The 22638-nt window shown below is 42.2% G+C and overlaps 1 protein-coding gene across 2 annotated transcripts in view; it reads right to left on the minus strand.

Moving 5' to 3' along the window:
* The window catches only part of NCAM2 (neural cell adhesion molecule 2), a 1306184-nt gene that overhangs the window by 651314 nt on the left and 632232 nt on the right, over window positions 1-22638 (minus strand). The window lies entirely within an intron of this gene.

The raw sequence follows: 22638 nt of genomic DNA on the forward strand, positions 1-22638 counted from the left end.
TGCTAAAATAGAATTCTAAGTATTAAAATGATTGTTGTAATAAATCCAACTTGCCACGGTTAGATTTATTATAACTATCATAGAAAATAAGCTACAGAACTTTCTTTTCTGATAACCTAAAAATCAGCCTTCCAACAGCCTCTCCTGATTGGACAGCCTTTGGCAGTCTGAGCCAAACTGCTCTGATGAGGTGTGAAGTTGCCTGCATTGAGGCAAAGGGCATCCGGTGGGAGGAGATTCCCAAGCTGTGAAGCGAAAGACAGGAAGTAAGATGAGAAACCGAACTGGTCTTTAAAGAGGGAATGACAGTTAGGAAAGGGAACAGGCTCACCCCCAGTTCTTGCGTCCCCAGCCAGACCAGAGCCCCAGTAAATGAACTACCAGAGGGGCTGGAAGGGAAGTGTTAGGAAATGTAGCCACACCAGTGGACTGGCTTAGTCACATCTTAACCTCCAGGAGAGCGTTTCTCCATTTTAGATTTCAAAGGAATAGTGTTTTCTGGGATAAGAAAATGCTAGACTTTGGAGGAAGCTGTCATACCTGAGGGTGGCACCCTGCACCCCATTGGTCAGGGTGCCTCTATACTTGTCACCCTGGAACACTGGAAAATATTGGAGTGCTACTCAGCAACTCAGATCCCTGTCTGAAACTACAAGAAGAAGTACTGCCCTTCTGGAATCCTGGCCTGCACCTAGAGGATTGCACTGTGAAGGACTGAACCTGCTGCAAACTTTGGAACTACAGCCCCATGGACTTTGCCTTTCTCTGAAAGTTGAAGGAGTGGACTCCCTGAAAGCAACAGGTTAAATAAGCTCCACCTTCACCACGTCCAAAAAGAAGAACAAAGCTGGATAGCGTTCAGTGGACCTTTAAGTGTTTGACCGGTGCTTTGTGGGTCTTGTAGTCTCCTCTTCGCAAGGAGCAACTCAGGATTGATGTTGTGGGCCCTCAAAGACCCAAAAGAAAAGACAGGAGAAGGAAGACTACCTTTCTGGACTGTTGGACTGCACAAAAAGGACTGAGCCTGCTACACTCACAAGTCTTTGCCACAAAAGGACTTTGCTTGTCTTGAAGGATAAGGAGTGGACTCCCTGAAAAGCAACATGTAAAAAAAGTGCCAGAATGGCTACCTGCAACATCAACAAGGTAGTTGTGCTGTAAGTAGTTACACATATCAGGATGTCTGGATTATTTTCTTTGATGGTGGTTTCTAAGAGGTTATTTCTGTATTGGTGTCTTGCTCTTTTCTGGCATTTTTGTTTGATCTTGTCAGGATAATCTCTTTGTTTTAGTTTTTGTATCAGACATTTTGCTTGGTTTTATAGTCCTGTATATTGCTGCAATTATGTCTGATGTGCAGGAATTGGCAATGAAGAAGATTTTCTCTCAGAGGGCGAGGAGGAAAGCTATTGAATGAAAGAAGACTATTTTTTGATGTTGGCTTGTAGAATGTTTTCGTGTTGATGTTTGGCTCATTAATTTAGATGTTAAAGTCCAGGAAGTCTAGTCTTTGTTCATTTGCTGTGTATGTGAGCCTGAGGAATTCACCCTGTGTATTTATCCATTCGTGGAATTCTGGTAATGTGTCTAATGTTCCATTCCAGATCATAAGCACGTCATCAATGTAAATTTTCCAGAATAGGATATTTGGTACTGAAGGGGTTGGTGTCATTTAGTATATGTTCTTCTTCAAAAGTGCTTACATAGAGGCCCGCTAAACTTGGGGCGAATGTACTGCCCATAGATGTTCCATGGGTTTGGAGATATAAGGTGCCCCTGTATTCAAAGTAGTTCTCTGTTAGGGCTAGACGCCAGCATTCCATGATATAATGTCTAGGCGTGTTGAGGCTCCATTGTTGCTTAAAAAAGTAAGTCTTCTATAGTTTGTAGGGTGGCTTCTTGTAATAGGCTCGTTTAGAAGCTCTCCATGTCAAGTTCTACCATGCATGTTGTTACTTCATTGTATGTCAGGTTCTTAATTTGGCTTAAAAGGTCATTTGTGTCTTTCAGGTATGTGGGAGTATTATGAACCAGTGGTTTCGGATAATGATTCACAAACTGGGATAAAGTTAATACAATGATATTCCATATCGCACCAAGCACTAAAGTTCTCTGGTGACTTAGCCCCTTTTTGCAAGAGAAGTAGAGCTCTGATATTTAAAAAAGCAGTAATATATAGCTCTGATATTTAAAAAAGCAGTAATATGAGCCAAATTTGATTATTATAAGATATTGATGATAGGTACAACTGAGAGATGACTGAAAAAGTGTTGCTCTTGCATCTGTTGGGTAATAACTGCTATTCAAGGGCATGTTTATGTAGCTCAAATCAGATTCAAACTACTGTGCATTATCGATTGTCACTCATAAGGGTACCATAGACTTTAATCTTGTTGTCATTCAATGAGCTGTTTGACGAAATATCTTTATTGAATTTGTGGAATACTATTTTAGTAAAGCCAAGACTTTGTTCTATTATAACGTATAAGTAAATATTAGACACAATCTTTCTCTTTTTTAGTCCAAGCCTTGTAAATAATATGAGACCAATTGTAGCTTGGTGCCTAACAAGAAATAGGGAACTAAAAATGTATTATAACAGTTCTCTCCCCCCTTTTTTGTACAGTCGTCTCTAGAACGAGTAATACCAAAAAGTCTAGCACCCCTGTTGGAATCCATTCAAACTGAGGGTATATAAAAAATACTAGAAGTTAGAAAATCGAATTATCAACCCACGTATCCTGATAGTAAGTACTGGTGATACTCTTTCATTATTTTAAAGTTCGAGGTGTCCACTTTAGAAAATGCCACTATGAATATACTTAAACGGATCTGTTTTATCAAACAAAAGAATAAGTGTTTCTTTGTTCTTTCTTATTCCTCTTTTTTTTCTCATCTGACATCCAATATGGTCAAGTTATTTTTGCCCATTTAGAGAATTATATATTTCTTAGAAGAGACACGCACAACAAAAAGGGATAAAATATATACAATAAAATGAATTGAAAATATTTTAACACCTTGGCTGCTAGGTGTTTTCCCCTCCTGTGCTGACTTTTGATTATTTTGGTTGTTTCATGACGAGCTCAGCTCGTCATCAGCACAGCTCAACCGTGCATCATGACGAGCTGAGCTCGTCATCAGCATCGAAAGGGTTAAAGAAAAAAATTTATAATCTGAATGTCGTCAAACAATAGTTAACTTTTGATCATATGTGGTGCTGCTTGTTGTTATATAATAAGGAAATGTAATGAAATGCAAATGCTGACCCAAAAAGCTTTTTAGAGGTATAATGTATTAGATATCATCAAACTTTAAAGCGACTAATGTATATTATATTATATTTTTTTCCTTTGTAGATCTATGTTGCACAATGTCATGTTTTGTTGGTTGTGAATGACGGTCACCTGACGAAGGACACTGGCCGAAACGCGCGTAGTTCTATTCCACCGCTTTGCCTACCTCAATGTTACATCGACCGAAAATTCCCTTTTTGTTCCATATGTGTAATTTCACATTCTTTTGTTTTGTATAGGTATTTATGTATGTAAGATGTTAGTGTCTACACAATGTATGCCAAATGAAATGCAAAAAAGAACCAAAATATTAATATGAATAAGAATATATAAAATAAAAACAAAAACAAAGATTTTGAAATTTTATATATGGTTTTGAATTGGTTATTATTTGAAGGAAGTCGCTTTTGATATTAAATAATCAAATGGGCAGTCATTAACCTGGTGTTTGCTAGTGAGAGTGCTCTCTCTTTTTCCTTAAACACTCATAAGGCACATCATATAAAGCCCTAAATGCGATGAAAAAAGAATAGAGCTTGACCATTCAACTCCTCTGGTGCATCCTATTGGCATAGCACCACTCTCTGTGCTTAATGTTACCAAAGCTAAACAGGGAGGACAAATGTTTGGTACTGGGTCTAAGAAATCCTGGAACAGTCATTTAGATATAATAGATGTAGATAGAATTTACAGCATAATTTATTGCCATTCAGTGTTTAAAGTCTATTGTGAGAAAGTGGGTTATTCATTTTGGAGGTGGTGACAAACTTAATAAATATAATCCTATTAGGTAAAAACAAAGTTCTGAAAAAATCTCCATTGAACCTCTGGTAGCTATGGCATAAGCAGCATGCAATCCCAGAGAAGTGTACGTTTAGGTCAAGCAGCGCCAAGAGTTTCAAAGAAAACAGCACCACACAATGAAATTCCAAAATCAATTAAAAATACAGAAATATTTAGTGAGCAAAATGATGACAATATAATTAAAATAGATTATAAGGAGCAGGAGATATGAATTGTTACAAATTCAGCAAAAAAGTGCCAGAAAAAGTCAAATCATCCGATTCAAAGATGTAGTCTCTCTGTCATCATCATTATCAAAACAGACTTTACTCGTCTGAAGGCCATATATAACTCTGAAACAAATACAATTCATACAATGTGACAATAAACAAGTTAACATTAATAGAAAATAGTAATTGAAATAAAATTGTTTAGGAAAGATGGATATACCCTTCCTGATCTTTTAAAAAGCTAGACCACACCTCATTGGTTAGTTTAGCATTCAACATTTCTAAGTAAATAAGTACAGGTCTCTCAGTCAAAATTATTCAGCAGGCATGGTCTTAGGCTGTCACCAGTAAAGATTCCTTGAACTTGGAAATTTCTTAGTTGGGCTGTCACCGAAGCTGTTCGTTTTGGTGCTAAAGGATTCAAGTGGGATAAAGTTGTATTTTATGATCACTGAGGGTGCTTCGCAGGACAGGTAGATTGGTTGCCTTGACATTTTCAAAAATTAATCTTCAGAAATATTCAATTTCTTGAAAGTTAAAATCTTCCAGTAGGTCAAGTTCTAGAATCTGCAGGCAGGCAGGGCTCCATTAGGACAGATAACAATCTAGCAAGGAGTGGCTGAACCTTATTTCAGTGGGCCGATAAGCACTGAGTGTGACAAACCTGGTTTTCCTGACTGGCTATGGTGAGCTCCTCATGGGCAAGCCTCAGCACCTTGTCCCAACTCACTTCTTCTTTTCTCCAACTTCTTATAAAGTTTCTTAGTTTTATGCCAACAGCTCCCAGCTCTTCAGGATAGGTTCTAGACACTAGACCTCTTGCAAGTCAAGTCAAGTCAAGTCAAAGAATTTATATAGCGCACTACATACCCAGGGGGTCTCAAGGCGCTTAGGGATGGGAAGTGGATTACTTGTCAAATATCCACGTTTTAAGTTGCTTTCTGAATGCTAGGTGGTTCTGGGTGAGGCGAAGGTAAGTGGGGAGTGAGTTCCATGTTTTAGCAGCCAGGTATCAGAAGGATCTGCCTCCCATGGTTGTCTTGTTGATGCGAGGTACAGTGGCGAGGGCTTGGCTGGAAGAACGTAGTTGGCGGGAGGGGGTGTAGAAGGACAGTCTTGAGTTGAGGCATTCTGGTCCTATGTCGTAGAGTGATTTGTGTGCGTGAGTTAGCAGTCGGAAAGTGATCCTCTTATTGACGGGTAGCCAATGGAGGTCTTTCAGGTGACCAGAGATGTGTTCGTTACGCGGGATGTCTAATATGATCCTGGCTGAGGCGTTTTGGATTCGTTGGAGTTTCTTCTGGAGTTTAGCGGTAGTTCCTGCGTAGAGGGTGTTTCCGTAGTCCAGTCGGCTCGTGACTAGAGCATGGGTGACTGTTTTTCTGGTTTCGGTGGGGATCCAGCAAAATGTTTTTTTGAGCATGCGAAGAATGTTGAAGCAGGATGAGGATACGGCGTTGACTTGTCTGTTCATTGAAAGAGAAGAATCCAGGATAACGCCTAGGTTCCGTGCGTGGTCTGTCGGGATGGGTGCTTTTCCAAGGGCTTCCGGCCACCAAGAGTCGTCCCATGCAGAAGGTGATGTGCCTAAGATGAGGACTTCAGTTTTATCTGAATTCAGTTTCAGACGGCTGTGTTTCATCCATTCGGCAACTTCTTTCATTCCTTCGTGTAGGTTAGTTTTGGCGGTGTTGGGGTCATTGGTGAGAGAGAGGACCAGTTGAGTGTCATCCGCGTAAGAGATGATGTTGAGGTTGTGTTGGCGTGCGATGGCCGCGAGGGGGCTCATGTATACGTTGAATAGGGTGGGACTGAGTGAGGATCCTTGTGGTACGCCACAGATGACTTCAGAGGCCTCGGACTTGAATGGTGGAAGGTGGACTCTCTGGGTTCTTCCGGTGAGGAACGAGGTGATCCATTCAAGTGCTTTTCCTTGTATTCCGATGTTTCTGAGGCGTTGTAAAAGGGTGCTGTGGCAGACTGTGTCGAAGGCTGCGGAGAGGTCGAGGAGGATGAGGGCGACTGTGTCTCCATTGTCCAGTAGAGTTCGAATGTCGTCTGTTGCTGCGATGAGGGCGGTCTCAGTGCTGTGTTTTGCTCGGAAGCCAGATTGTGAGGAGTCGAGGGATTAGACCTCTGTGGTAATCGGGGCCATAATGGTATTTGCGTGTCCCTTAAGCAGACAAAGAGGAGGTCAACTACTTGACCATTTCAGAGCATTTCCTGTCCTTGGGTCTCGGGTGGAATCAGAAGACCCTTAGGCCTTGAATGAGTCTTCTTCTTCCAGCAGGAGTCAGCAGACAGGAGCCTTCATTCAGCAGGGCCTTACTTAGGTAGATTCTATTCATGCTAAAGAATATCATAGGCAGGTTGCGGTTGAGGTGCCAGATTTTCCCTGTGAACTAGCCAGTGACTGAATATACTCTGCCAACCAATCTAAACTATTTTGTCACAGTCCCTCACCTTGTTTTGCAGAAGTTCCTCTCTGCCTGTAAAATTATCCAGAAGCCACTATTCTAATTTAATAGAACATGTGTGCCATCATAAGGGCCTGTCTTCAGCTCCTTACCACTCCACTATTTAGATGAGTTCTACTTCCACCTGACAGTTTTGAAGGTGGCCTGGGTTTATGTGAAGGCCTTTGTAATGAATAAGACAGGCCCCCCTGGCATCTACAAGTCAAAAGAGGTAAAGCTAAGGCTGCCATTCTTCTGCAAGCTATCTCTCATTGCTACCAATTGGCTAATCTCTACTAAGTGGTCAGCAGAAAACAACACCTTGTATTCCATAGTCTAATCAAATCCATGAAGCAGAGTCAAAAAATCCAAGAAGCCAGCCAGTTGCTGCTGGGACAATGTTTTAAGCATACAAGAAAGAATATGTATTCCAGCAGTAAAGGCGTGATTAGGGGCCAAAGTAGGTTAAACCTAGATAGTCTAAAGTACACTGTTATAAAGTTCCCTTTTATACTCTGGTTATAACAACAATAGTTTCACCCTTATATCAGCTTTTGAAAATTATGGAACAGTACAGAAAATGATCCCCATAAAGAGAGGAAATATGCCTACTTTTAATCATTGTGTCAATGTTCACTGCACTGTTTTATTGAGCACCTATATTATGAATTGTTTTCCTTTTTTATACATGAATGATTCGGTCATTAAATTGGTTTTGTATGCTGTAGCAATTCCTGAGTGTACGGTTCTCATTGGCCAAGGGAGGATAGGCATATTACTTCTTTACAGGGGATCATTGTGTTGTACTGCTGATCCATTCTGCCGATGCCCATTACGCCGGTCCCCAGGATTACCAGGTTGCTCCATAATTTGTTGTATTTTAAAAATAAGTGGGCAATAGCATTCATGACTTTGCTAGTAGGAAATCTCTGCTTTGCTATTTGCTGTGCTGCCAGGGGAAAAGGTGGCCACAGCCCCTTTTGCACTACAAAGGCTGGTGTGTGCTCCTGCTGTGCGTGACATGCACAGGCCATGCCCGGGTGAAGCCCAGGCCAAGGGCAAGCTCATCTTTGCCCATCTTCAACTAGAAGGAGCTGGTCTGGGACCCTCATTCAATATTCATTTGAGGACCAAGCGTCCGCCTCAGCACATAGATTCCCATCTACGTCAAATGCAGGTGTGCTCCTGCTGCTTTCATTATGGAGAAACCTAAAGCTACTTGCTCTTCTGTTTCAATTAATAGTATGCTTCAATGGGTTATTGGGATTGTGAGCATTGAAAATGAACTAACAGAACATAGTCTCTCCCTTGAACAGAGTGCTTTGTTTACCTCCTGTCCCAAACTTGGTGCGGGAAATTGTGGTATCTTACCTGAGGAACAGTGTATTTACTCAGCAAATCCTGTTCATTCTGATAATAACCTTGAGACAGTAAATCATGAGGTGTCTGTAATTACATCTGGTAACGACCAAATGCCACAACAGTTAGCTATGGTAGCGGTTAAGAGGAAAAGGGAACCAGGAAAGGATGTGGGTGGTAAGACAAAACAGCTCTACCCTAGAAAAATTCTAAAAGGCAATTGCGTTTCTGGATTTAGCCCCCGACTCCATCTTTGACACAGGCTGCTGAATGCCAGGTTAAACATTTTCCACCCACAGATCCTTTGGCTCTTGAAGCAATGTGTGAGACGTTTGATAACATTTTGGAGGATAAACTGAAACTGGTGATGGATCGCCTGGCTAAACCTGAAAGCCTAATGATTACTGCCTTAAAAAGTGATCAGTCAACTTTGGCTAACACTGCCTGTGTGGACCAACATGCTGGCCCTAGTAATCCACCGTTGCCATTTGAGGGGATTCTAAGGACATCTTACAATATTGTACCCCTGGGCATAGCTACATATTAGCCTGGTGCTTGCCCTCAGCCTGTAATGTGCCCTCAGTCTGTGTGCACTACTGCATTGACTTCAGAAGCTGAGGGCAGTTGTTCATTTTCCCCACACTCTGATAGCTTTAGTATTCCCTCTGCTGCTGTTTGCCCATATATTTTATTCTTAGCCGGTGTATCCCCAGTAAGGACTCGTCAGCGAGAGTTGTGGGATCAGCTAGGGAACAAGGCCGCTTGTAAGCATAAGCATTTTAAACATTGAGGCCCAAACAAAATAATAATCGCTAGGAGGGTGGGTTGGCTAGGCCAGTCTAAGAAAAATATTCCAGGGGATTGTGTTGGTCTACATTTTCATAAACCTGCATGTGTACATAATATTCTGAACCCCAAGGATCTCTGTTATAAAGAAAGAACAAAGGTTGACGCCCTCCCACTTCATTTTTTTACTGAACACCTGTCTCTTCCCCGGCCTAAAACTGCACTCTATGAATACTACAAGCCATCTTAGATCTTTTAATATGTTTTTCGCATTAGGTGATTTAGGGGCAGATGATTGGCTCTTGGAGACAGAGCCTGCAATCAGTTAACCTTCATACTATTAAAATCCCCCTAGAATAAATCATATTCCTAACATTCTTGATGACTTTGACCCTGGAAGGCGGTTGGAAGCCTCTCTAATACACCTAACCTCTGCTGATTTGGGGTCTTAGGGGAAAGTCCAGCTTATTTTGTGGAGTGTAACAGGGTTAGCCACAAAACTAATGCACTCAGACTGGTGTAAGTACATAGATCAGTTTGATTTTTGTTTATTTCAGGAGATATTGTCACTTCAAACGCAGTTTCATGTGGCCTATATACATTTCTCAATGGATTCTGTCATGGTAGGAAGGGGAAGGCCTTCTGGGGGTCTTACAATTTGGGCAAGAACAACAGTGACATTTATATTGAGAGAGGTTGAGGTGGACTCCCAAGACCTTTTTGTATGTTAGCCTTCAGGGCCCCTAGATGGAAACACATCTTATATAAAATGTGTACTGCAGATCATGCTCATCAGAGGGGAGCAATAGGGAACCAATTGTTATTGAACAGCTGAATACTCAGCTACCATTTTAGCCACCTAATTTTACGAAAATCATAGGGGGTGACTTTAATTGTCAATTTGAGCCATTGATCTTTGCAATGTCACCCCTAATGGCTGAAAACATGTTTTATGGTGAGTTCCAGACCCTTGAGATCCCATCAATTAAGAAATATACCCAACAACTAAAAAGCAATGCTCTTAGCTTAAATCAGAGGCTGATAGCATGCAAAGGCAGAACTAGTTCTGACTGGTCAGGGACCCACGCGTTTAATCACCCTATTTCAACCAGTATAATTGATTATATTCTAATGGTCATCATGCTATGGCCATATATTGTGGATATGCACATAATGGCTTGCCATGATAGTGATCACAACGCACTGGTCCTTAAGCTTAAGTTATATTGAAAGACTCAGACTGTTTATGCCAGGTAGTCAATGGATAGGAGGTTGAGGATCACTGGTAATAGGTGTAGGGTCAAATGGTGCAACTTTGAGACCAACCATAAGTCAAATGATTTGCCTCCTGGTAGAAGGGATGGGGGGTTTTTGGCCTTCGTTTGGCAGGGGGCCTGGAAAGATCCCTAGGTGCAATATCGGTGATCTAAATAGAGTTGTTTGGAAAATTGAGGAATTTTTTGTTTGTTGACAGTAGGTGCTCAATTGAGATGAAGCACCGATCGACCTGGTATAATAAACAATGCAGGGATTCCAAGACTAATCTGGTCAAAGCAATTAAAAAGCAAGATGGGGCTTTGATTCATGCAGCCAGGCTAGGTCACAAAAAGGTCCTTATGACCGCCAAAAATGCTTGGGCAATGGATAGATGGAAGTGCCTTCTAGATGCTGCTAATTGCAAAGATCATCAGACATTTTGGAATGTATTATCTTCTGGCTGTAGGGAAGGAGATGTGCCGGGAAAAGTTAATACTTCAGCAAGTAACTGGGTAGCTCAATACTTATGTTTGTATGTGCAGAAGAGAGTCCCGACCTCTACAGTCATTGATTCCACATGCCCAGGGACCCCCAGATCCAGAGTGAAAAGGTGACCTGTTCTGAAGTGTACACCCTGGGAGGTATTCTTAATGTGCAGGGAATCTCAGCCCAGGAAATGTGCTTAGATATACAGGGTATTGTACCCAGCAAAGAGTCCGGCTTAGACAAAATTTCTGGGATGTATTCCAGAGGGAGGCAGATTTTTGGGGTTCTTGTCCCTCACCATTATTTAGAGCCTTTTTGAAAGGGGCCTCCCTGCCCCCTACTTGGATTGAGGATTAAAATTTTTCCTACACACAAGAAAGACCCTTGTGATGTACCCGCCAATTGTAGACCCATAGGTTTGATTGACAGCTCACAAAAGCTGTTCTGCAGGGTCATACTTACCTGACTAAAAGAATGAATAGATAGGAATGATATTCTGTCACCCCTTAAGGTGGATTTTAGGGAGACAACAAGCATGATTGAGCAGGTGTTCTGTCTCCTGATGGTGTACTGGAAGGAGGTCACATTTGGGAGTGGTCACTTGTATTTCATGTTTGTTGACCTTCGTTCCACATTTGATTTAGTCCCTAGGCCAGATTTGTGGCAGATACTACAAGACCTAGGGGTACTGAGTTATCTATTCAAAATTATCGTGAGGCTCCATATGAATAATTACACACTAGTGAGATACGGCCAGGCCGGTAAGCTTACTGAGCCATTCTTTGTAAATAGGGGGGGAGGCAGGGCTGTGCACTTGCCCAGATGCTTTTCTCTCACTATTCAAAAGGTCTTATGGACTTTTGGGGCAGAATGATAAAAATGCTCCTAGGTTAGCAAACATTATGAACCCTGCCCTCATATTTGCAGATGATACCCTTTTTACTGTCCAAATCTCCAATGGGTCTACAAAAGCTCTTGGACCATTTTGAATATTTTTGCAAGGTTCGGGGCCTTGAAATCAATGTAGGTAAAACAAAGTACATGATCCTAAACCCGGGGCACTGAACCAGGGCTAATTAAGTCTTATCAGGAACTTCCCTAGAAAGGGTACACAACTACACATATTTGGGAATTACATTTACGCTTGGTGTGGCAGGCACATGTTATCCAGCATAGGCTTAAGTTAGACCAAGCTGCGGTGGTATAATTAAGATGGCACGCAATGCACAATTTCAACCTGTCCAAACAGCCTTTCAAGTATATTTATTGCAAGACTTGGGGGCATCATCTTATGGTGCAGAGCTCTGGGGTCACCTGGAGACATTTTTGCTTGTGTTAGTGAACAAACCGCTGGCCCTACGGATGGAAAACTGTCATATACGATTTCGCAGAGCGGTGAAGACCTGGCTCTTTAATCTCTAATTCTCCTGCCTTATGTAGTCGATCTGTCTCTTAGCGCCGGGAAACCCTCAGGGGTAGCTGTTGTGCTTAATAAATTCAATTAATAAATAAATAAAAATAAACCGTTCATTTGACAATTGGTAGGCATTCTGATAAATACTTCTTTACTTACTCTCAGACTTGACCTCAGGTTGAGAGCACATTCAGATAAAATTGGTGTACACCCTATCCTGTATTGAAGGAGGATCTGTGTTACCCCAGAGCGCCGACAATATTGGGCGGGGTTAGCAGAGATACTCAGTTGCATGGGCTACCTTAAAATACCCTTGTTTAAGTATGTAAAAAACACTATGAGAGAATTTGGGCTTACATTTATGTTAACTGATCCCAATGAGGTTCAGGGACTATCTAAGAGCACTGTTAAAACAGCCTATTTGCAGAATAAAGATCTTTCAATTTGCTCTCAGGATAGTTGAGGCCCTATGACCGATGCATTTCTTATAGACAAAGATTTGTATCGTGAGAAGAATTTCTGGATGAGATCGAACCTCTCTTGGGTGGGCACTTTTTTGCAACTACGCTATGGAACGCTTCCGCTTCAGTCTTACACCATCAGATAGGCTAAAGTTCACAGGGCTGATGACAGGCAGTGCCTAGCATGTGGGGCTCCTAAGGAGACCATAGAACATGTCCTGTTTTTCCTCTCTGCCTACCAGAGTGCAAGGCGATAGTGGCTACTACCACTGTGTAGAAATCTGGGCACAAGAAAATATAAGCAATCCACTATAGATGCACTGATGTGATATGCTGTGCAATGTATATCTTTTTATGAATAGTACTATTTGGCTGCTCTCCCTAATTATAATTTTCCCTGCTTTTCAAAACTTACCAATTTGACTAAAGTTAACAAAATGAGCTGGATTGTAGTTTTTATGTATTTTTGATGTTTTAAACTATTTATGTTTTAAATTATTTTATGCACTTTAATAGACTTTGTGCCGAAATAATGAATTTTGAACTGAAATCAACTTTGCTAGTATTTACCAAGGAGGAGACACAAAATGTAATATTTTGATGCCACCTAGCCCTGTCTTATGGAAAATACAGATGGACCTACACAGTTAAACAATTTTCATACCTTCAGTAACTTTAAGGGCACATGTTTTAAATATAAAGTGTGCCTCCTTGTTAAGAGATTAGCCGCCCTGCCTTGTGGGCTTCCAATGTACACTTTAGGAGTGCCTTTAATAATATACAAAACTAGGTTTGCCTACATGGTCAAGGCTCTTTTGCTTGCTCTATGTTCCCACGGTCTTTTTAGACTGCAGTCAACCAGGGCACAGTGGTGCTCCTGGCAGTCATACATTTTTGTTGTGTATGTGAGTGAAGTAAATACACATTGCAGTCAACATGCAACATTTAACCTTCCATGCCATAGGTGCATTTTAGTCATGATCTACTATGGAGTCATAGCAAAGCTAAATAGGCCAAACAATGAGTTCTGATACACAGCACAAGTTTTAGAGGAAAGCACAAATGCTTTATGATTATTTAGTCATGATATATGGCACAGAATTCTGAAGTCAGCAAAATCAGACTGGAAACATATGGGGAGACCAGAAAAAAAATACCATTCCTCACTTCTAGTTTATCTAAATTCCAATCTTTTTGGAGCACCTGGATTACCCCTCTTGAATGAAAAGAACTACAAAAAAGCCTGTGATGACCATGATGTACACAGCTGGCATTGGACATTGTTATATCAGCACTGCATGTCAAAAACAAGTAATCAATACCAGGCAGCTGGTTTTGATAAGAGAAAAATAGACATACAGGTACAAAAGCACTCAAATGCTAACTAAAAGATACAACCTGTTATGCTGTGGATGAAAAATAGGCCTCCTTTACTTGATCATTGAAGTCAGTTGGCCAAATTCCAAATAAAGCCTGAATGTACTCATACATCTGCTAGCACCTAACTTGTCAATGAGCTAATATGCTCTATGGACTGTCTGGGCATGTGTCTTGTGAATACAATGGTTGTGATCCAAAATGCATATATTTGTTTTCACAGTAAGAATCTATATTGCAAGTACCATTGGAACCTAAGGAATATATTGTCCTATTAAGGAAAAGAGTGAGGCTTAAAATGTGTTTATGTAAATACTCAGGTCTTAGCTCTCTTACTATATTTAATGTCTGACCTCCAGTTGTTTGACTTTGATCTTCCCAAATAAGGTATTCTAGGTTGTATTCCCTTTGTTTTCATTACTCTGTTGTCATTAGGGCAAAGAAGACAAACCTCTTTATTAGTCAAACAATAATATGAGAATTTTGAGACCCCAGCCAAGCTCCTGGAAGAAAAATATATATGAGTAACGTATTTGCCAAAGCAAAAAAAAGATCAGTGTACAGTTCACCCTCAAAATGGTCCTATCTCTAATAAGTAGTCATCGTTTAACACTATTGCCCAATCCCATCTGGCTAATACCATTTCCAATTTGAGACCATCTGCCAATTTTCTGATACCAGTCCAGCAAATATGGAAAAAGAGTGCTATTTTTTGTTTGGTTGGACCATCAGATCAATCAACTAAGTATAAAATTAAGTACCGGAACATTCAATAAATTACATTCAAAATAGCACAAATTTAAGTCGATCATTCATCTACAATTTTCCCTCTGAATCACCAAGCAGACTGCAGTAATTTGGAGACTGAAAGGGAGACTAGTATTTGTTTTATAGATTCTCAAGGAACAATGGTGATTACTCATCCCTAGGAATTTGCAGACCAGGACAGTCCACTCAGACCCAGTAATATGATGTGCGTTGTAGAAAAAGTAACAAATGGCCCTCAGGCTCAATGCTAGAGTTACAAACCAGGCAGCTGGCCAATGTTTCTGAATGGTTGGACCACCTTTCAGTGTGAGTGATCAAAAGTAAGATGCCCAGCCTGCATTTAATATAAAGTGCTCTAGTTCTTGCTCGTTTGATCTGGTAGAAACATCTTTATATCTAAAATCGGATTTTAATGTGAACAATACATAGATTATGCTGTGGCTCCTCTCAGAAATCGGAGTGGTCAGAATAAGTTGCCTCTTTATATTTTGTGGGTTGTCTGAGGAGATTCTGATACGTTTCTCCCAGAAATCAGTTAGGCCAAACCTTATGCATCACATTTTAACATAAGAAACCCAGGATAATTTGCAAACTTCTGGTTTGTAAATTATATCTTGGAGAGCTAATCTATAAGGCACAAACTTGTGGGTGACCCCTACACATATCCAGAATGAGTGACCAAGTATTTGGGCAGACATTTATCAGATCAAATTAAATCTGACTCTGCTGGGTTGAAATTTTGTAGGTCTGCTACATTAAGTACAATTCCAAATTTTCCGCCAATAATAGTGATTAATAGATTTCAGTGTTTAACACACTAGGGACTAGATGTCCGACCATAGCACTTTGTACCTCGCAAATTCGCGATAAATTGTGAGTCGCAATTTGCAATTCTCAAGATGCTATGTACAGAAGTGTTTAAAACACTGCTAGCGATTCCCAATGGGGTTGTAAATTGCATGCCTCATGAATATTATTGAGGCTGTTCCAATTTGCGACCCCATTGGGAATAGCCAGCACTCTCAGGGATGGTGGCCTGCTGGGGTCAGCAGACCCCCATGTCTGTAACTTTTCATTTTCATTTTTTAAGGGCAGGCAGTGGTCCCTGGGTCCCATGTTTGTAAATGCATTCTCAAAGGGTAAAGGGTCCACTGGGGACCCCTTACCATTTGCGAGTGCTTTACCACCCTTCTGAGAAGGGTGTCAAACTGTGATAGTTTTGCGACTGCAATTGCGGTCGCAAAACATTCTTACATGGCTTTTGGAGTTGCTAATATGAAGGGAATGCCCCTTCCTAATGTGAGTCACTAACCCCTAATTTGAGAGTCACAATTTGTTTGCGACTCACAAAATAGGGTTGGTACATGGGCCACACATTTTTTTGCAGTCACAAACGGGCCTAAAACCCTTTGCGACCACAAAAAACAGTTGTACCTCTGGCTCTAAAAGCTACATGTCCCAGTAATTATTGGGCATTTCCACCAATGCATGTTGGCGGGTTTAATTTGTGGAAAGGTATTAAAGGAAGCTAGGAAGCTTCAAGAGTGCAGTGCAAGGTACAAGCTCCTAACTGCGATATGTGCTGTAACATATTGCAATTGACCAGGCCACTTATAATGAAGGCCTGCATGTTTCTTCTCTATATTGACTGGTCATGATCCCACCTTGACAGATAGCATCAACATTATACTGATGACATATATGACCTTACCATTATTATATTGATTAAACAGTTAAAGAAACACTAATATTATCAAAGCCATTGGCTATGTGTTGTTAATAACTGATATTCCAAACTCATGTGTGGAGTGAGTTGTGGTTTTCCTAGCAGAGGTATGAGTTTTTGGTTTTCTCAGTTACTAATGTTGACAAAGTTCTTTGTTTTTGTTAGTATCTATAAATGCACTTTAACTGTATTTTTAAAGACATTGCAGAATTTCTTTTTAGTATGACGATGTCATATCACCTGAGGCAACCATAATTTAAAATGACCAACTTTTTTCCAGTTTGTTTGAGTATTAATGATAGATGTTATACTTTTTCTTGTGTCCAAACTCACTGTGCATAACCTATAATCATTTGAAGCTACAGAGCTTCCAGTTTACCCAATCTCCATTTCACTTAGTCAGTGATGAGGCCCTCCACCAAGCCTCCCAGAAACAAAATTCTTTGGTTGGACACATCAGAGTTGGTCAAGTGCCTTGCTTTTCAAGCAGTCCATTCAGCCATCATTAATTACCCTTTGGGCATGCACTGCAGGCCCTTGGTATAGCATCTGGCCTTGAGACATAACTAGAATGCAAAGTGCTTACTGTTCATGGGTTTTGCAAAGAATAACTTCAGCGTGATTTTTTGGGGGTGTATTGTTTTTATTTTTTGGTATTTGCAAAAAAGAATATCTTCTTGTATTCCTTTATTTCGGTAAAATTTGCCATAAAAGATATCATATAAGTATACATGCAAGTTAAAACAAACATATCAATTGGTTATATATACAGTCAAACATTAGGAGCAAAGAAGTAAGATGGCAGTGTCCCATATACAACACAACATAGATACTAAACAGTTTATACTATGCATATCAATTAATTAAAATGTTAGATCTCTCATAACTAGGAAAATCAGGTAGCAAAATCCCTACAGGAGATAATAAAAGCAAATGATTTTTCATTCAAATTGTATTAAAATCCTTCGCTTACGCCACATGGCTTCCAAGAATTTGGCAACAGCAAAGACAGTCACGCTTGCTTAATCTGTTTTAAAAATTCTGTACGCCTGCATACAATTTTTAAAACCCAAATTTTTACAGTATGGTATGATCCAATGTCTTCTGGATTTGGAGTAAGCTGGACATAAAAACAATATGTGCAAATCGTTTTCCATGACACTGTCGCAGCCAGGGAAATTTTCCGGAGTAGAAGAACTCAATTTGCTTGTAAAACTCCTGGTTGGAAGTGTTCCATACCTCCACTGCAAAACCAGTTTCCTAGTAGCACTGGGATACATGTCATCTAAAACGTACTCAAATTGAAAACATCTTTGATCCTTAAAAATATTTCTGTAAGGGTGCCGGTCTGCGCATTCTGTATGGAGACCATAAGTTTATGTTCATAAATAAGTTTTGCTAGACTCTTCCGTGTAACCCTGGAACAGGCAGACTCCGGCTCGGACCATAGTGAATGGAGCCCCAGTTTCCTAAGTTCACTTCTTACATAGATGAGCCACTGCATTTTCCCCACATTTGGAAGGCTTAGGATTTCCTGTAGCTCCGTCCTATAATTACGAAGCTCTGGAGTTGTCCAGAGCCTCTGCCAATAAGCTAAAGGTTTGAGGCCCAGGTCCTCATCAAGTGGTCTGAGACCAAGATCAAGCCTCAGAGGCATGAGAGGTGTACTTTGGGGTAGGGCTAAGAGTTGTCTAAGTAACATCCAACTCATGTCTGCTCACGTGACCCCAGAGTTCTCCAACGTACGTTACCGCACCCCTGGCCTAGAGTCTATAGATTTCAAGTGGCGGGCCGATCGGTTTAACTGTAGATTTATTGTTGTTTGCCAGCCTGATTATACCCCGCTAATTGGGCCAATTTAAGTTGGGATCTAATTACGTGATGGGTCCAGGTCATATTTTCATTAATAGTCACCCCCAGGTATTCCAAGGTATGAACCCTTTCTAATCTGGGTAAGCCTATACTAGGGTTTGGGCGTGTTGTTGGTGGAGGGTTAAACATCATGAACTTGGTCTTAAGAGCATTAATCTCCAGGCCCTGCTCATGACAAAATTCCCCAAAACCGTCGAGAACACGTTGATCCCCATGGGGGATTTAGACAGCAGCAGGGTGTCATCCGCGAACATATTCGCTGGCACCCTGCTGCCTGCAAGGTTTGGGGCGTCGCTGTCTGCCACCGCATTCAGGTGGCCGATTACCCTGTTGACATAGAGGCAGAACAGGGTCGGTGCCAAAACACAACCCTGTCTCACCCCCCTGTCAACAGGGAATCTATTCGAAAGTGCGCCATTCTTGCCGCACCTCACCTGTGCAAAATTATCAGCATGGAGCCGCCTGATTATATTTAGGAGGTAGGGAGGCATGCCCAGGTCAGACAATACAGACTACAGTTTCCCCTGCAGGACTAGATCAAAGGCCGCACGGAGGTCTACAAAAACGGTGTCAAGGCTGCCCCCTTCAATCTTCACAGTTTTCCAACATAACAGGGTCAGGCGAAAAATCTGGTCCATGGTTGATGTATTTTTCCTAAAGCCTGCCTGGTATGGACTCAGAGCTGCATGCTCTTTGATCCAATCCAGTAGGCGGTTGAAGATCAGCCTCGCAAAAATCTTTTGCGGTACATCTATGAGGCTGATGGGCCGGTAGTTGGCTGGAAGCAGAGGAGAGCCCTTTTTATGGGGATAATCTCTGCCCCCAGCCAAGTAGCGGGCACCACCATCCCCCCCAGAACTGCATTGAAAATGACCGTTAGATAAGGGACCCATACCTTGGGTTCATATTTGTAAAGATCTCCAGGGAGTTTATCCAAGCCTGGTGCCTTTTCTGCTGCGAGTTTCAAGATTACTGCGGTAGCCTCCTCCTCTAGGAAGTCGTCCCGGTCATGCTGGGAAGTAGAACAAGGCAAAGCACCCTCTACGGCCCCACCTTGATCAATATTGGCTCGTTCATATAGAGCACGAAAATGGTCCTCCCACACGATGGCAGCAATGTTAGCTTCAACTGCCGGTGGTGGATCCCCTGACCCCGTTTTTACAATCAGCCCAAATTTTCGTGAGTCTTTGGATTTTAAGGCCGCCAACATATTGGTCCAGTTGTTTTGGTCCCATTCCACCTTGGCGCACTGAGTTAGTCGTTTAAACTCAGTTCTCTTTGCTTTGATCTGTGCCCTATTACTATGTTGTTTTATGGCCACCAGAAGGTCTAGTTTTGCCTTCCTGCAGGCCGAATTGAACCATGACGCTCTGTTCCCCTTAGATATCCGTTTGGGCACTATGGGGTTTAGCACCTCCACCACTTTATGTGTCAATTCCGAATAGAGGTTCCCCAGTTCTTTATAGGTATCAGTATGGTGGGTTTGGGAGATGAGAATGCCCGTGGCTTGAAGTACCGGGACGATCTGGGCAAAAAGCTCAGCCATGTCTTCAGGATTTTCCACTAATTTGGCCCATCTGACCCTTCGTCTGTCGTTAGATAGGAGCGCCTTGTAATCAAGGAGGGTGTTAGCCATCTGGTCAGTATTAGGTACCCCTGGCATAAAAAATTCCAAGATCAACGGGTTATGGTCGCCCACAGTTCTTTCAGCAACCACAAAGTCGATGACCTTGTCCCATGCTCGCGTCTCAACGAAAATATAATCCAGACGTGACTCTTGCCCTAGTCTATTAAATGTGGGTTTTGGTGGAATATCTGATTTTGAGCATCCATTACAGGCCCTGATAGAAAAGTTAAGAGTCAAAGCCATAATTTGGACCGCTAATGGTGTCCAGGCCCTGGGTGAAGGGCCCGCTACTGGTGGAATTTCCCACTGGTCATCCTCTTCAATGGATGCTCCATCCATCAAAGATGGAAGCGGCTCAAAATTAGAATTTAAGCCTCCCCCAACCACGAACAGGACACCTTGCGGGATGGAACTAAGGAATGAGTAAAGCTTGTCAATAGTTTGAGACTCATTTGTTGGATTTACAGGTCTGGAATACACGTTTACCAGAGCTAGTTTAGCAGTGTTCGGCCACTCTAAAAGGACACATTGAATGTCCTCAGATGGCGTATTCAATGTCCTAGCCTTGCACCCTAGATGGGAACCCACCCAAATGGTTAATCCCCCGGACGGGCGCCCCTCCCCCCCCCCCACTTGGCAGGGACAGAGTATGTGGCGAATCCACTACGTAATGCATCATCCCTGGCCCAGGTTTCCTGGAACAGGCACACATCTCTTTTGTCTATAAATAAACCCCAGTCAGGACATGCCATTTTGCTACGTAAACCTGCAATGTTCCAGGACAGGATAGACAAGGAACCAGAGTCTGCAACAGACATAGTACTCCTATTCAAGGGGCTTTTTTCTCCTGTCACAGGCCTCAGCAAGGGAATATTTAAGGTGTTTGAACCTACGGGTTCGTAGTCACCATCACTGATATCATAAGAGCATTCAAGAGACCTTAGGTAACTGACCTCCTCGGGGATCAATTCCTGGGGCCCTATTTCCCACAAAGGGGAAGTAATCCTAACATGAGTTGAATTCCGGCAAGTCCATTGCTTACATGTCGTCCCCCTACTAGCCCCCGCTCCATTTGCTGTCAATCTACAGAGTCCAGGTAGCTGAACCTATATAGTCCAGGATTTGGGCAGCACAGTGGGCGTTATGATATTTATTCCAATCCACCCTGTGCTGCCCCCTAGGGACCACTCTAGTCCAGCCGTCATCATGTCCCCCCCTTGAACACACTTTATCAGAGGGATAAAAAGCAGACAATTGCATAGCGTGAATTAACGTCTCAGGGTTAGCAGTTGGCCAGTTACAAATATGGGAGACCGTCCTTGGGTCCCTGAAATTTACCAGGACACAATCACCGCTAATGTTTTTTTGAGTCCTGCCCACCCAGGGCACCCTTCCTACCAGTACAATTTCACTAGAGATTTGTGGAGGGAAGGGTCTGTACTTATTCAACCAGCATACAACTTTGTTTTTCAATGATGCGAATGACTCTCTAGTAGGAGGAACAAGCTCAGGGACACCTGTTAAAACCACCACTAGAGGGGCCACATCGGGGGTAGATCAATTTCCAATTTTTTAGACAAAGTTGTACCATCCGGTATTTGGCAGCCGCCAGGCGTAATTGCCTTGTTAGTTACCATTAGAGCACTGACAGGAGGGGGAATACTATTCTCGTTCAAAGTGTCCAGCACGGTGGAGGAGGAAGTTAGCGTAGAAGGGGCATTAGTCATAGGAATATTAACTATAGAGGTGACTCCCTTATTCCTATCCGGGTTCCCCTGAGTGGGTCTAACAGTTTTTATGTAATCTACAGCAGCCCCAGTAGTTGCTTCTATTTTTGTCAGCCTTGCTACAATTTGGGTGAGCCTTGCTTCTATTGGGCTGAGCAAAGACTTAAGTAGGGTTCCTAGATTAGAATTTAACGTGTCTGCACCAGGCGCAGGTAGGCCACTAAAATTGGTATTACTTGTAAGCACCGTGAATGGATTTGGGGCCGGGGGAAGGATAGAATTAAAAGTAGCGGGAGCGGGCTCCTTGCTAGTGCCCCCAGTCTTATTAACTGGGTGGCTTAAGTGTTTGGCAACCTTTGCCTTTTTCCCCCCAGATGCTTGTGGTCCAAGCTTCCATTTTGGGACTGGCCCCTCCCGGTTCCCTCTAAGCTGGCGATCGTTAGACTTATCCTGTCTGTCAGCTAATGGTTTGGGAGAGGCACTAGGTATTACCGTAAGCTCGGGGATAGCCAGAAAGAAATCTCTGTTTGATGTGTCACTAGTCCCGGAGTTTGGCAAATTAGATAGAGTTATATCGGCATCTTCAGGGACCAACCGTCTATCAGGTGTTCTAGCATTTGCTATAGCACCCAAAGAAGATCTTTTGGCCATGTCTATTCCCTGGTAAATTCTCCACTCTAGAGTTGTATTTCATGAGATAAGAGCGAGCTAGCTCAAATTATAAAGTTATCCATTGTTCCAGCTGTATGGATGGCTGAGGACAAAGCTTTACTCCTAGTTTCTCGCCCTGACATAGTACACTTAGTGTGGGGCGAAATAACAAGGATTTCTTTTGAGCCCAACTCCTACCACAGTTTTTGCGTGTCCAGGGAAAATGAAGATAGAGCCAAGGGGGGTGGCCCGGTCCGGTCTCTCCCGGTCTATAACGGGCTAAAACGGGCCCGCCCTTGGCCAGGGCTTTGCCCGGGCGCATCCCGCATTGCTTGGTAGGAACCTGATAAAGAAGGGAAGTA

Source organism: Lissotriton vulgaris, chromosome 8, assembly GCF_964263255.1.
Source record: "Lissotriton vulgaris chromosome 8, aLisVul1.2, whole genome shotgun sequence".
NCBI classification, from domain to species: domain Eukaryota; kingdom Metazoa; phylum Chordata; class Amphibia; order Caudata; family Salamandridae; genus Lissotriton; species Lissotriton vulgaris.